Source organism: Oryctolagus cuniculus, chromosome 19 (genome assembly GCF_964237555.1).
Source record: "Oryctolagus cuniculus chromosome 19, mOryCun1.1, whole genome shotgun sequence".
In the NCBI taxonomy this organism is placed as follows: Eukaryota; Metazoa; Chordata; class Mammalia; order Lagomorpha; family Leporidae; genus Oryctolagus; species Oryctolagus cuniculus.
Window position 1 is genome coordinate 22,932,722 of NC_091450.1, and position 16,471 is coordinate 22,949,192.

Below are 16,471 nucleotides of genomic sequence, written 5' to 3' on the forward strand. Positions count from 1 at the left end.
TGAAGAAGAAAAGAGCAATGCTAAGAGCCAGTTTTCAAGTGAAAAATACATCAAAGCAAATAATGATCACAATGGCTGGTTGTAGAGACCTTCTGATGTAAAGGAAGTCTGCGGCTTCTGGGGAGGTTTCCAGAGTAGTCTGTAGAAAGATCTCCAGAAAAAATACTTGAGAGTCCTTCAGAAAGTCACAGGAAACGGAATGAAAAGATGAGTTTGTGGGAATGAGCCTTTGGTCTAGCCCTTAAGATGCCCATGTTACCCATCAGAGTGTCTGAGATTGACTCCTGGCTCCAGTTCCTCACTGCAGACCCTGGGGGACAACGGTGATGGTTTAAGTGATCAAGGCCCTGCCACCCACATGGGAAACCTAGACTGTGTTCCTAGTTCTAGTTTCCTGGCTTTGGCCTGGCCTAGTCCCATCGGTCGCAGGCATCTGGGGAATGAATCATCAGGTGGGAGCTTATTTTCTTTTGTTTCTCTGCCTCTCAAATAAAATTTTAAAAAATAAATTTTTTTGGTACAAAAATTTTTGAAATCTATGAACTTTCTGAAGTATCTTTCTATATTCAAGTGTGTGGGAAACACATATATAAGAGTATCTTCAGGCCCTTAATGCTCTGAAACAAGCACTGACAGCTGCTATGAGATGGCCCAGTCTACTGCGAATCCACCAGCAGCCGGGGACCCACTGACTCTCAGAGCAGATCTAATCTGGACTTTCAAAGCTCCCCTGGGAATCTTCCCAACATCAGGTGCAACTACTTTCTTAGTGCGACACCTACTCTTTTATCTTGAGACCCCATGTTCCAGTCAAAACTACCCACCAAAGGCTCTTACCAGGGCCTTGCATTATATAAATAAGCCACAGAAATTCAGGCAGTGTGGAAGTGACACAAGTGTATATAACAGACCAGTGAAACAGAACCCATGCAGAACGGGCCATCTGAATTTTTCACCTGACACGGTGGCATTACAAATCAGTGGGAAACTGTTGGTGGGAATGCAAACTGGCAAAGCCACTATGGAAGACAGTTTGGAGATACCTCAGAAATCTGAATATAGTCCTAGCATACAACCCAGCCATCCCACTCCTCGGAATTTACCCAAGGGAAATGAAATCAGCAAATAAAAGAGCTATCTGCACCTCCATGTTTATTGCAACTCAATTCACAATAGCTAAGACATGCAATCAACCTAAATGCACATCAACAGGAGACTGGATAAAGAAATTATAGGATATGTACTCTTTGGAATACTACACAGCAGTAAAAAAAATATGAAATCCGGTCATTTGCAACAAAACAAATAAATCTGGAAAACATCATACTTAGTGAAATAAGCCAATTCCAAAGGGACAAATATCATATGCTGTCCCTGATCTGTGACAACTAACAGAGCACCTAAAAGGAAACCTGTAGAAGTGAAATTGACACTATGAGAAGCAATTGCTTGATCAGCCCTGTCTTGACTGTCAAGGAACAGTTTATCATTTTTTTTTTTTTTTACTATTTTCTTTCTCTACTTAATACCATTGGTTGAACTCTTTACTTAACATAGAATTATTCATAGGTGTTTAAATTTAAGTGAAAATAGATCCCAGTAAAAAGTAAGAGTGGGAATAAGGGAGGGAGATGCACAGTTCGGCACACATTGCCATGGATTTACCCCTAAGGGTAAAGCTAAAAACTTGCCATGGGACTCCAAATCCCATTAAGCTGGGTGGTACTGATGCCATCTTACAGGTTAAAGTTATCATTTTAAGTGTGTAACTCATCATATAGATAGGAATAAGTGTCAAAGGGATCAAATAAATAAGATCAAGTGTATGGCAATAACAATAGATATATAATTAAAAGGAAAGAATGATCCAATATGGGAAGCAGGTCATACAGCAGACTCATAGAATGACAAACGCCCTAAACAGCACTCTGACCTCAGAATCAGCCCTTAAGGCATTGGGATCTGGCTGAAAAGCCCATGAGAGCATTTCAGGCAAACAAAGCCAAGACACTGTGGCAAAAAATGATCTAAATGAAGGATCTCTGTGAGATCCCAGTGGAAAGAAGAAGCCATCAAAGAAGGAGGTACTTTTCTTTGAAGGGAAGATAGAACTTCCACTTTGCTTATGGCCCTGTATAAATACTGATGGAATTTGTGGACTCAAAAGGCTTTCACAGCCTCGGCAGCTCATGACAAGACCCTCCGGTGGTCACTGACATAAAAAATAAAGTGTCAACTGTTAAATCAACAATAGGAGCCACTGTGTGGGCAAAGGACTTAAACATGTAGGCCCTCTATCTTTAATGAGCTGTACTATGAGAATTAACGGTAAAATTTGTCTTCAAACAGTACTTTATACATTGTGTGTCTGTGTGGATGCAAACTGTTGAAATCTTTACTTAGTATAGAGTTGGTCTTGTGTATATAAAGGTAATTAAAAATGAATCTTAATAAAGAATGAGATGGGAGAGGGAGTAGGAGGTGGGACAGGAGTGGGGATGGGAGGGAGGTTATGGAGGAAGAACCGCGGTTTTCCTAAAGCTGTACCTATGAAATTTGTATTTATTAAATAAAAGCTTTCTAAAAAACAAAAAATCAGTGAGAAAAGAGGAACTACACAATCAGTGACACTGGTTTGTGCAACTAGTTTACTCACATGGAAATCATCCTGTCTCATACACACAAAAATAAATTCCATGTAGATTATACTTCCATGAGAAAAACAGGACAGATTTTTAGAAGAATATATGGTAGGATCTCTTTAAGACCCCAAAATACTTAGAGTACAGAGAAATTAAATATAATGCAAAAAGCACCAACCATAAACAAACAGATTGATAAATATGACTTGATTAAAATGTAAAACTGCCGGGGCTGTGCATTGGCTTAAGCCCCCAACTGCAGTGCCTGCATCCATTATGGGCTCTGGTTGTGTCCTGGTTGCTCCTTTTCCAATCCAGCTCCCTGGTATGGCCTGGGAAAGTGGAAGATGGCCCAAGTGCTTGGGCCCCTGCACCCACGTGGGAGACCCAGAAGAAGCTCCTGGCTTCAGACCAGTCCAGCTCCAGCCGTTGAAGCCATTTGTGGAGTGAACTAGTGGATGGAAGATCTTTCTCTCTGTCTCTCCCTCTCTGTCTTGAGAGGTAACTATACCTCTCAAGTAAATAAATAATCATAAAAAATGTAAAATTGCATACAACAAAACGTACCACAAATGGAAAGACAAGTCACCATGGGGAACATATTTGAAATACAGGAAATATATCCAAAATACAAAATATCAACGAAAGATTAATCTAAGTTATATAAGGAACTCATATGAAAAACAATCCAATAAAAAAAGAAAAAGTAGACAAGTCAAAAAGAGGAAACTGAAATAGCCAAATAAACATTAAAAAATGGTACCTAAACTCACTAGAAATCAAGGAAATGCACTATTTCAATTGGCAAAAATTCAAAAGCTAACAGTAAGGCTTTGCAAGCACATGAAGCAATAGGAACTCTCAGTGCTACTGGGGGCTGAAATGTCAAGAGCTACTCTGGACAATGACCTGGCGACATTTCAGCGGGAGACACACAACCTGTGCACCAGCAGCTTTGCCTCTAGGTACAAACCCTGGAGAAGCTGTCAGACACAGGCACAAGAAGACACAAACCACAGTGCTCACTCAACAGTGTTCAACTGCAAAGCAGGGAAATAATCAAAACTTCCACTGACACAATAAAGAATAAATTGTAGTGTGATCCCAGAAAACCAGATAGGAAAAAGGAAGGAATACACATATCTCCACAGAGGTACCTCACACATAAAGTGAAAGAAGTCAGAAATACATACACAATGTAAAGCCATACAGAGTTCAAGATGCACAAACTAAATATATTGTTTATAAACACATACAAGGAGTATAAGCACCAAGCCATGCGCAGGAATGAGACCTACCCACTTCAAGACGATGGTTCTGCAGAGGGAAGATGGGGAAAAGACATCTGGGAGAGGTACCCAGGGACATCAACTATATGTGCAATGTTCATTTTACTTCACAGCACTTCTATCTTTTACTGCAAAGCAAACTACCAAAGTGTTAACCAAGGAGAGGCTATATTACACTCTATACTTTTCTGTATTCATGAACTATTTCAAAGTATGAAGGGGCCTGTATTTTGATGAGGCTGAAATTTACCAAAATGGCTGTTTCCTGAATGACTTTTATTTTCTCCCTTCTAGTTTTCTGTACTATTTTTTTTTCATAAAGTCAGCCCAGATATTTCTAGTCTGTACTATTCTCTCATCTTACTCCTCAAAACAATGCACTTGCTCATTGCTTTGCTAGAGAACCTGGCACTGTAGCTGCACTGGAATATGGGTTCTTGCAGGAACCACAAAAATTTTTCGTTTTCACATAACTTACGTATTGAACTTCTACAATGTGCCAATCATGGTGCCAGGAGCTAGAGAAATGAACACCACACTGTCCCTTTCTCCAGAGAGCTTAGTCTCAAGGAATAGAAACATTACATAAACACAGAGAAACATTATGCAGCTTAGGTTGTGAGGAACTCAAGAAACTCAACAACAACAAACAATCCAGTTAAGAAATGGGCAAAGGACTTAAACAGGCATTTTCAAAAGATGAAATTCAAATGGCCAGTGCACAGTATCACTAGCCAATAGGGAAATGCAAATCAAAACCACAATGATCTTATCTCACCCCCAGTTAGAATGGCTATCATACAGAAATCAAAAAATAATAAATGCTATTGAGGACGTGGGGAAAAGGTACCCTAATACAGTGTTGGTGGGAAATGTAAACTAGTACAACCATTGTGGAAGACAGTATGGAGACGCCTCAGAAACCTGAATATAGATCTACCATGTGACCCAGCCATTCCACTCTCAGGAATTAAATGAAATCAGCCTATGAAAACATTATCTGTACCCCCATGTTTACTGCAGCTCAATTCACAATAGCTAGGATAGGAAATCAACCCAGATGTCCATCAATTGATGAATGGATAAAGAAAATGTGGTATACACACACGATGGAATACTACTCAGCCGAAAAACAAATAAAATCCCGTCTTTCCCAACAAAATGGATACAACTAGTTACACTTAGTGAAAGAAGCAAGCCCCAAAAAGACAAATATCATATTTTCCCTGATGTGTGGTAACTAATAGAGTACAAAGAAATTAATATATATATATGAGCGAAACTGACATTTGGGGATTCGATTATTGTTTATAGGTCCTTGTTTCTACTATGAGGAACAGTGTTGTTTTTTTTTTTTTCTTCTTACTAAAATACAATAATATCAAAAAGTGGTGCTGCTAAGAAAAGTGGTTGCTGGCCAGGGCTGTGGTGGCCAGAAGAAGGACCTATGACTCATTCTCATACGTTTACCTGTTCACTCAAAAAGTTATCTGTCAAGAGCTTTCTTTGTGCCAGCCAGTATTTATTCTAGGTGCTGGAAATGACAGTGGTGAACAAGCAGAGTGGTCTCTTGTGAGGTCACAGATCTGACAGAGACACAGGACAGGGGGCATGTAATTACAGCAAGATGTAGTGAGTTGTGATGCGAGGGTGTAATGATGACATCCTGGGCAGAGGTACCCAGAATACTGGGAGACCTCTCTGAGAAAGTGGTATTTAAACTGAGACCTAAATAGGACAGTTAGAAACCACTGGCCCACGAACCTTCACCAACCACACCAGGAGAAAATCACGGCTGAGAGCTGAGGGTGGGAAGCAAAACGCACACCAGCACAAGTATGGCAGGGAGCACCCTCAGGGGAATCCAGCAAAGCAGCTTTTACCCAGAAGAGCTCCTGTTTGAAACTGGATAGACTTCCTGATGTTCTGTAAGGTATCTTGCTCCTAAAAAACAGCATGGGACTTACAACTTAAAATACTTAATAATTTTATTTCTTGCTTCCTGGGATAGAAGTGAACACGTTCCCTCTTCATTTAAAAAGCACTTCAATGGGTAAAAATGAATAGTCGTATATGGAAACATTCAGACTTAAAATGAGTTTGAATAATAAATTAGGTCATCAGCAATATGCTGCCAACTTTGTAAAGCGCTATGGTCTGGCAGGGTATTTAAAAATAATAAATTTACCAGAAATATAATTGAGATATTCAAATATTCAGATGTCAATTGAGAAGACTTTGGCAACATTAAAGTTTCCAACCACAAATATATCAGCATCAATCATACTCTATATTTTGAACCTATGACAATTTGAAAAGCAAATGCTAGTACTCTACCACAAAGATCTAAAGGAACTCGCAATTCACAGCAACCGTTTTTATTAACAGACTCTTGATATCCCATGCCAGAGTAACAGACTTTTAAAAACTAGTGCTAACACATTTCAGTTCTATATGTGTAATCTTCATTATTCTAAAAAAATTCTGGAGAACTACTAACTAAAAAAACTCATGCTTAATTAAATGTACCCAAAGGAATTCAGAGGGGGAAAGCCACGCTTAATATAATGGGAAGGCACACCTCACATCTGCTACTTTGGCTCTTTGTTGAGCTGTTTTTTCAAAACCAACCACCTCCAATTTTTGTGAGCATCATCTGTTGACCACCCAGACCCATTATGAATTCCTTAGTCTTTGGGCCTGATGAGCAGTTTTTCTCTCCTCTGTAATCTCCCGCCATCATGCTAGAGGGGCTCGGAATTTCTTCTAATTATCCAGTGTCCCAGCAACTTCCTCAACAAACAGGAACCTTCAATTTTCTCCGCGTCAGTCTCCCACAATAACAATTACATCCTACATGGACCCTAGGTCTTGAATTCTGAAACACTCATTATGAATACATCATTTCCTTCTCCTGTATGCCTTCTGTATCTGTTGACTAATCCAGTCATTCTCTCAGTTGTTCACGCATTCTATATTCAACTAATGTATTTTTAAAAGATTTATTTATTTATTTATTTATTTGAAAGGCAAAGTTACGAAGAGAGAGATCTTGTACCCACTGTTTCAGTTACCAAATGGCAGCAATAGCTCGAGTTTGGCCAGGCCAAATCCAGGAGCCTGTAACTCCACTTGGGTCTCCTACATGGGCAGCAGAGGCCCAAGCACTTGGACGTCCTCCACTGCTTTCCCAGGCACCTTAACAGGGAGCTGAATCAGAAGTTGAAAAGCCAGGACTTGAAGTAGCGTTCACATGGGATGCTGGTGTCACAGAGCACTTGAAACCCACTTTAATACAATGCCAGCCCCTAAACTAATATTTATAAACATGTATTTACAAAGTTCTATTGTAGATGCCTGGGGAAAAAAGCAGTATTAAAAAATAAAGATCTGACGACCCAGACAGAAATCTCTGCCCTCAGAGTATACCAATAAGTAAGTATACAAAATACATATGAGTACTAAGTGCTGGAAGAGAGTTGGAGTGGCTTCAGACAGGGTAGCCAGAGAAGCCCTGACACGCCCATGGGGACACATGCCCAAGGACCTGAAGGAAGTGAGAGCGCAAGCTACAAGATTTCTGGAGAAACAGATTTGAGGCAGCAGCAACAGCAAGTGCAAAGGCCCCGGGGCAAGAATCTTCCTGGTGCACTCCAGGCGTACCAAACAGCCACCGTGCCTGGAGCGGAAGCAAAAGGGAGACGGGCCTGGAAGGCACTCAGCCATGACCATGGGCCGTTGGGTGAAATGGGCATGAAAACACGGGCTGTCTCCTGCAGTGACCACTCTGGCTGCGGAGCCAAGAGGATGTCGTAGTAGTGGACCAGGGGCCCCCGCTGGGAAACGTGGCTCTCCCCGTGGAGACGCTCTCCTCAGCAGTCCTTTCAGAGACTAGATGTCCTCCCCTCAAATCCTTTGTGCTATTGCGCATGGGGCCCGTGGCATGCACTGCTCGTCATCTTATTTCTAAACCATCCTCTCCCCTCTCCCCTCAAGTCCCTCAGCTTTGACTTCGCTGTCTTCACTTTATCACCTACTTTCCCTCATTGCGGCTGTTCTTCAGCACTCCTCTCCCCTTCCCCAGCTGCTCAGTCCGTGATCATTCCCTAAACCAAGCACATGCCCGTGTCACCCAACTGCATGCTCCACCTGCTGACCACCACTCCCTAGCCTGCCAGCTCACTTGCTCTAGTCTGAATCCCATCATTGATCCCATCATGTTTTTACTGTCCCCAGCCCCTCCCTTCATGATAGCTTCCTGGTTGCTCACTTACCCCCAGTACTTCTTGGTGCCTGCCTGGCAGAACCTCAGCTCTGATGAAGTCCCATTCAGTCCCTACTCTACATCTGCCCCCAGCCAGGGAATGGATGGGGTGGGGGAGCCCTAGAGGAAAGGAGAGGGGTGGCATTCAGTACAGGTGTGCGTTAGCAGCTGAAAACATTCACTCACACTTAAAGGGAGTTCAGCCGAGTACACAGGCGCACATCCAGGTACTGGCAGAAGCCTGGGGCTGGTCTGTTCCAACGGCTTCCATGTTTTCAGTGTGTAGAAGCAAAGTCATCACGGGAGCACGAGATGAGGGAAGTGGCATCAGGACAGTTGACTGAGACAAAGCTGCAAACACAAGAAGGATGGACGTGGTATCTCTGTAGCACTGAGACCTCTCCCACTCTTAACTTGCCTCGCTATCTATGCAGAACCTGGCAGAGGGTGGTAGAGGGGACACAGCCACTTCAGCAATACCCAACTCTGAGTTTGCCCAAGCAGATCCCTTATGTTGAACAAATCCAGAAAGTTGCTAGAGTCCAAGTCCGCATTAATGAACTTAAAACTGGATTTTCAATGTTTCTCAGTACATCCTTTACCTTACATTGTTCATGGCAAGTGGGGATTTTCTACTTCCTTTAGGCTCCTAGCACAACCCTGCATCACTCTGAGCTGATGAACTTGGCTTCTATTTTACTGAGGGCAAAGGTCACTCAATGATGAGTGAGTTCCTTAAAACTTCCTTTCTCAATGACTCAAAATCTGGGCTTCCTTCTCTCCTGACTCCCAAATGTGGTTTCCCTTGTCTCAAGGTTAACCCACCTCTTCCATTCCTATCCTCAATCTTTACTCAGTTATCCTACTTTTCTTGCCTCTTGATTTCTTTAACTTACAGTCTACAAAGGAGAAAAAATGTTTAGGGGAAACAAGATTTATCAGTTAAAAAAAGTAGAAAACAAAGAATGCTTATAGAAATAGTGATAAAACACCTCATTACACTGTAGGCTGGGAGCAAAGTGAGAGAAAACAAAGTCGGATGGACAGATTACAGAGGACCTTAACACCCACAGTGGGCTGGTGATTGCCAAGCAAGAAAATGCTCCCAATGGAAGTGTTTCAAGCATAAGACTCACAGGGGATGGGATGGAGCAGGAAGAGTCACACTGGGAACAGGGACATGCTGGGGGATGGGGCAGAGGAAAGGCAGAAGTAACCAAGAGGACGAGATACTCATCCCAACGCACATGAGAGCATGGTTAGCTGTGGGAAAGTGAAAAGGAAGAAACGGAACAACAAAAGCCAGGAGGAGTCTGGTGACTGACAGCATACTCCAGACACACCAAGCTCAAACTCCAGGAGAGGGCGGTGTAACCACCAAAAGGTAGGAAGTGCGGTGCTGCACTGGTGAACTTTTTGAGGCTAGATGGGGCCATGATCACTGACATCAACGGATTCCACCCCTCCACCCTTTCCCTACCCCAACTATAAATGAGGGAACAGAGCTCCAAAGTGAAGTGATTAGTTCAAAGTTACAAAACCAGCAGCTGGCAGTGCTGGGACTAGACTCCCTGCCTTTCACCCCTTCAGAACCCAATCTCAGCTTTCCATTTTTCCACTTGGACCCTCAGCCGCCCGGCTTCTGCTGACAGAAATGACACTATGCAAGCAGCCACCTGGCTTTGACCCATGCACATATCCTGTCCAGGAGGGCCAGCTCTCGGCCAGCAGGGCTTCAAAGCCGCTGGCCTGGCTCGAGCCCAGGACCTTCCTGAAGATAAGTCTGCCCTGCCCTTCCATGGTGACCCCAGCGCAGGCTTTGTTACTTCTCCAGACTGTGTTTTGAAGTTTCTATTATATCTCAAGGCAGTAGAGAAACAAGATACAAGCCCTACCCAAAGGATCATTAAAATGACTTTGAGATTAAAGGGCAAATCACATTGACCCTTATCGTTTCCTCCTTCCCTTCCTATCCCAACTCAGTAACTGAATTTAAGACACTGTTTGGCTCATTTGTGATGAAAATCTTGAGCTGTGTTCCCAGGCAAAGACTGGACTATGTGTTTGGCGCCCTTAATAGTACTCAGATGATAACAGAAAGCAGTCTATCATTTCCAGCAGGCCTTTCACATTTTCCCCAGGCAACATCCACTAGTAAGGTATGAATTTCTAGGAAATTTCCTAGTGGATTTAGAGCCTTGACAGAAGTTTACAGGAATAGCTTTGTGTTCTTGTGGAAGCTAAGCATGACTGTTTACACTAAGTAGAAACACACAACTTGGCAATCTCTCTTTTTAATAAGGTACTTCTGACTTAAAGATAACACTGAATAATTTTATTACGGAAGTGTTTAGTATTATTTACTTTTCTTCTTCTTTCTAATCCAAAGAATTGATACAATTAGAAAAAAGAAAGAAACTATAAAATAAACCAAAAGCTTATATAGGAAAATATGGACAATTATGTTTTCAAGGACAGTTTTCAAAGTACCAGCCTAGCAGAACAATATTGGAATGGCCCCCGATGCCTTGATTTATATTTTCCTCTTTATTTCCTCATACTCTTCTATTTGAAACTTGATTTTCTTACCACATGTGTTGAGCATCTCAAAAATCTTAAACTAAGTGCATCTGTTTGCTCAGCAGCTTCATGATGCTCTCTCTGGTGACTAAGCGGCAGGTGCTGTTCAGTTTATTTTCACGCACACAAACAGAGCCCTTGACCTCCAAGTGAGGAAAAGCACTGGGCCTGAAGTTTAGGAAGGAAGGAACCGCACAGCAGTTTCCTGCACAACAGCCTGCCTTTTCAGCTTCCTGCATGAAAGGAATTTATTTTTATAGGAACTGCTAAAGAACAATACAGAAATTTAAGCCTTTGGACAGTTAAGCTTGAAGTCCTTTAATGAGCAAACAATTTCTTCCAATAATTTTGATATTTAAATCAAGCCAGGAATAGAAAATGAGACTAGTAAAATACAATAAAAATGTGGTACGAAGTTGTTTTTTTTTTTAAGATTTTTTTTTTTATTTGAAAGTCAGAGTTACACAGAGAAGAGGCAGAGAGAGACCGCCCTCTAACCATCCGCCAGTTCACTCTCCAACTGGCCGCAACGGTCGGAGCTATTCGGAATCCAAAACCAGAAGCCCGGAGCTTCCTCCAGGTCTCCCATATGAGAGTAGGGGCCCAAGGACTTGGGCTACCTTCTACTGCTTTCCCAGGCCATAGCAGAGAGCTGGGTCAGAAGTGGAGCAGCCGGGACTCGAACCAGTACCCAAATGGGATGCCGGCACTGCATGAGGCGGCTTTACCCGCTACGCCACAGCGCCAGCCTGGTACAAAGTTTAATTTTCAGAGGATTATAGATTTTCTCCCAATAAATGACAGACATTAACCTTTTGGACTATAAAACTCCCAAATATCAAGCTATGAATTTAGTAGGAGACATGATAAGGAGGTTGTCTTTATTGGGATGGTTGCTACTACTATTGTCATGGAATCGTTTTGATTAAAACATAAACACACATAAAGATCATAAATACAGCTTTTCTGACACTGGCTGAAAATTCTCTAGCAACACAATTCACTTTAGCATTTAGAACCATTCTATCAAGGACTGTTGAATGAAATTCAATCTCGAGTTCTCATGGTGTTCTTTTCTGAATGCTGAAAGCTCATCTTATTTAAATATTCAAGATTTATGTGTGGTAGAGAACTCTATACAATTCTTTTGTTTAGAAATAGAAACAGAGACATGTAAAGCTATAAATAATTGGAAATGTCCTGGATGTTCTCTGACCTAGCCCAGATCTGCAGAATCTAGCAGAGAGGCCAGTAATCTCAAATTCAGAGCGCCCAGAAGCCTGTGACGCTGTTCTAAGAGACTGAAGCCGGGGAGAAAGCTATCTGATTCACTGTTAGTTCACCTTGAGGGCCACAGTCCACCACTGTAGCCAGAACTCACTCAAGTAAGGGAGCCCCTGAAGGGGAAGCAAGGTAGGAATGGAAGGCAGTGGGAGCCAGCGTCTCAAACAGTAACTCAGACTTCTGTCCTCAACTGAGAGCATTCACACAACACAAGAGCTGTGTCAGACCAAAGGTAAGTGCATCTCCTTGAGTTCCCAGCAATTCTCAACGTGCTCTCTCCCCTCTGCACCTCACACTGCATACTGACCTTTCTGTAGCCTCCTCTCCAGTAGGAGTAACCCACGTGTATTGAATTCATCTTTCTGTAAGATTCATAGTGGACTGGAGGGAGGTGTTTTCACCTGTGCGTGGATTCCCACTTTCTAGCACAGTGGCTGGTTCGTGAACTGTTTGTTGGAAAACTGCTGGAGACCAAAATGAAGTTTGTGCTAGCAGTTCATGCCTCCTCCCTGAGCCGTGCTCCCCTCCGACCCTGTGCATAGTGCTCTCATTGCTTGCCTGGATCAGAAATACTGCCAGAAAAGAAGACCCCTCATTCTAAAAGGAAAACGACAGGTCTGCAGGTGATCTCTCCTGGTGGACCCTCAATGACTTAGTTCTGAATGTGAGAGGGACTCTAGGTAGCAACCTCAGAATCACACCACAGCACAACCGCTCCTCTCACGAGGCTGCAAGTCCACCACGCAGAAAGGTTTTTTCTATTCAGTTTTATTTCTGAGTCCTCAGTTCCTTTGGAGTTCTCATTTGTCTTCTCTGTGCTGTCCTCTCTCTGATACCCTATGCCTTGAGCCCACTGGAAACAGGAAGTGGGCCACATAAAAACTACACTACCGAATGCTTACATACAAGTCACCCAGGACAGTGTGAGATATAGTTTCTCTATTTCATACTTGTCTAATTTTACTGTAAACTAATTTGGAAACTGCCTAAAGATAGAAGCTAAGTATAGGAGCCAGTGTGTGCATCTCAGCTCCTCTACTTCTGACCCAGCTTCCCACTAACGCATCCCTTGGAGGCAACAGAATGGCCCAAGTGCTGGGATCCCTGCCACAAACGTGGGAGACCTGGATGGAGTCCAGGGCTCCCAGCTTCAGGCTGGCCCAGGCCTGACTGTTTCAAGTATTTGGGGAGAGAATCAGTGGATGGAAGATCTTTCTCTCTCTTGCTCTTGCTCTGCCTTTCAAGTAGATGGGGAGAGGGGGCGGGAGGAAAGAAAAACCCTTAATGTTTCTTAGCCTTACCGGATATTTCTTTGTGGGAAAAGCATCTTCATCCCACCTCCCTGTGTGCTGGAAAATTCACACACACCCTTAAAGTTTCCTCAAACATTCCCCAACTCCCTTCTGCAACACTCTCCTGCACCTGGTACACATCACTGTTACATCAACTGTCCTGCACTCGTCCACGATTCTGTTTATTAGAGAAACGGACGTCCTTAAGGCTGAAAACCACCGTGATTTGGATACGATTTAAGTGTGTTCCCGAAAGGCTGATGTGTTGCAGGCTTGGTCCCCAGTGTGGTGATACGAGAGCAGCTAGAACTTTTAAGAATTAGGACCTAGTGGAATGGAATTAGGGCAAAGGGAATTGCTTTGGAAGGGAAGAGATTAATGCTGGTCTTGTAGAGTGAGCCAGTTCCTGCAAAAGTGGGTTGGTATAAAAAGAATGAGCCTGACCCCTGAATGCCTCTGTGGCTCTCAGTACAACCGTATGATCTCTCCGGCATGCACCACCACCAGTGGAATGCTGGAAACCATGAGGTCCTCACCAAAGCCGAGCAGAAGCTGGCACCACACTCTTGGGCCTCCAGGCAAGTGAGCTGAACAAACCTCCTTGCCAGATCCCTTAACTAACACAAGAGGCCTGCGCCGTGGCTCAATAGGCTAATCCTCCACCTAGCAGCGCCGGCACACCGGGTTCTAGTCCTGGTCGGGGCGCCGGATTCTGTCCTGGTTGCGCCCCTTCCAGGCCAGCTCTCTGCTGTGGCCCGGGAGTGCAGTGGAGGATGGCCCAAGTGCTTGGGCCCTGCACCCCATGGGAGACCAGGAGAAGCACCTGGCTCCTGCCTTCGGATCAGCGCAGTGCGCAGGCTGTGGCGGCCATTGGTGGGTGAACCAATGGCAAAAGGAAGACCTTTCTCTCTCTCACCATCCACTCTGTCAAAAAAAAAAAAAAACCTACTAACACAAGAGCCGTGCCTCTGCATTTGCAACCCTGCCTTCTGGCAGAGTATCTGGCACACAGGAAGTGCACAGCAAATATTTGCTCTTGCACTAGGTGCTGGACTAGCATTAAGAGTGTTAGATCGCAACATCTATCTTCCACAGCAGATCAGTATCATGACCCACACCATAACTTTTGATAATTTAAATTTGCTTCCATGGCAACTAGGCAAAATGCTCTTATTATACTGGGGAAGGCAAGCTCTACTGCAAGGTTCAACCCACTGAAATACTTCACAATCATGTGCTTTTGTTCTTGCAATGAAGAGACAGAATGACAGCATTTAACTTCCCCTAACTACCTTTCTAAGAACACACCAACTTTACTAATAACAATAAAACTTTTTCAAACATAATAAAACCAGGATTTTCATTAACAAAAGGACAGCATATTATTACCTCAGAAACCTAAAATATCTTATAAGAGAACAATACTTCTAATCAGGCCATAGCTGTATTTCAGACCCTGACAGAGCAAAAGCTATAAATTGTATTCTTTAAGTAAGCATTATCCTTTCTGACAGCTAACCTTTTATAAAAACTTTCATCAACAATTCTGTAAGAAAAACATGAGAGGATGACTTCTGGGGGCTAATACATTAGGTGAGTGGGGTGGTGGTAAAATGTGACAACTTTCTAAGGCCTCTACCAGCTCCATGATTTTAACACAGAGAAAAGGAAAAATGGGTTCAGTTTTTCATTTTAATTTTACTGCTCACTCTGAGAGTTACTGATTTCCATGATATTTAATCACTGGGCATTAGTTCATTTTAATTTTTTTAAACAAATAGTTTGCCTCTCTGCCCACCCTATCCACCCCTAGTTATCAGACCACTGAAAATGTACTGATAGGCAAAATGACACCAGGTATAGGCTAAGTGCATCCAGCTGGAATTTTTCCAGCACAGACAAAACGTAGATGTGATCAAACATCCTAACCGGGATGACTGTCCCAGAAATGGGACAGAGACCCAATGAAAACAGACTGTGTACCCAAGGCCTGAGCTGAAGAGACCCTAAATGAAAAGGTCTCATTTCAAATTTTTACCAAAGCTGTCAACACTTGCGGTGCCGGCATCCCATATGGGCACTGGGTTCTAGTCCCGGTCGCTCCTCTTCCAGTCCAGCTCTCGGCTGTGGCCCAGGAGGGCAGTGGAGGATGGCCCAAGTCCTTGGGCCCTGCACCCGTATGGGAGACCAGGAAGAGACACCTGGCTCCTGGCTTTGGACCAGCGCAGCGCCAACCTTGGCGGCCATTTAGGGGGTGAACCAACAGAAGGAAGACCTTTCTCTCTGTCTCTTTCTCTGTCAAAAAAAAAAAAAAAAAAAAGCCTGTCTTTCTCAAATTTCCTCCTGGAAATAATTATATGGAAACACCAACAGTTCCCATTTCTTTATACCAAATGGATGCTTTTGGGTTTACAACGTGAAAGCCCAACAATTAAGTCTGAGGCCTTCCAGTACTACTGACACTCAGAGCCGGGTGAACAGAAGCCTGAGCGCAACGCACAGACCTCAGGCTCCTCCATCAGCACGCCTGTGGCTGTGGGGGCCCGGAGGAGACACAGATTTCCTGACGGAGGAGACTCACTCCACCACTCGGCTCACTGAAGCTCTACTGGAATTCTAAGAAATGGAAAAAAAAAAAAAAAACGCGTGAGAAAATACACTCAGTCCAAACATTCAAACTATTTAGTCCTTTACAGGCCCTTCCTATCTGAGGGCAATGTTCAGTCTTTCTGGCTAAACTGCGGTTCAGGGCCTTAAACCTTAAACACACTTTTTATACTGGATGCTGTGCCAAAACTTGTGTGTAATTTGTCTTCTAAAGTTTTTAAATTCTGGCTCAACAGTGCCCTTTGAAAGAAACTGTCAACCATCAACTAGGTAGAGTATACTTCAATACATTCATCGTGTCACCATGACTGCCTAATTTTTCTCCCTCAACAGTGGCCAACACAAATCATGGTTTCTTTGCAACAGCAGCCAGAAGGCAAGCAGGGTTTCTCTCGTGGGGTACTTAGCGCTCAGCAGATCGGCTGCAGCCAAGCCTCTGTCTCTATACAGTTCAACAATGAAGACAAGGACAGCAGGGACCCTCTTTCAATATCTCTAATTTCTATTTTGATT

The 16,471-nt window shown here is 43.3% G+C and overlaps 1 protein-coding gene across 11 annotated transcripts in view; it reads right to left on the reverse strand.

Annotated features, from left to right (window-relative positions):
* Positions 1 to 16,471, reverse strand: part of MRTFB (myocardin related transcription factor B) — a 290,368-nt gene that overhangs the window by 137,448 nt on the left and 136,449 nt on the right. For 3 of the 11 annotated variants that reach the window (XM_070064810.1, XM_051847458.2, XM_070064813.1), the window contains one exon: positions 8,382 to 8,546. The exons of the other annotated variants lie outside the window; for them this stretch is intronic. The gene's annotated coding sequence lies outside the window, so the exon portion shown is untranslated. The remainder of the gene's footprint in view (positions 1 to 8,381; positions 8,547 to 16,471) is intronic. 11 annotated transcript variants of the gene reach the window in all.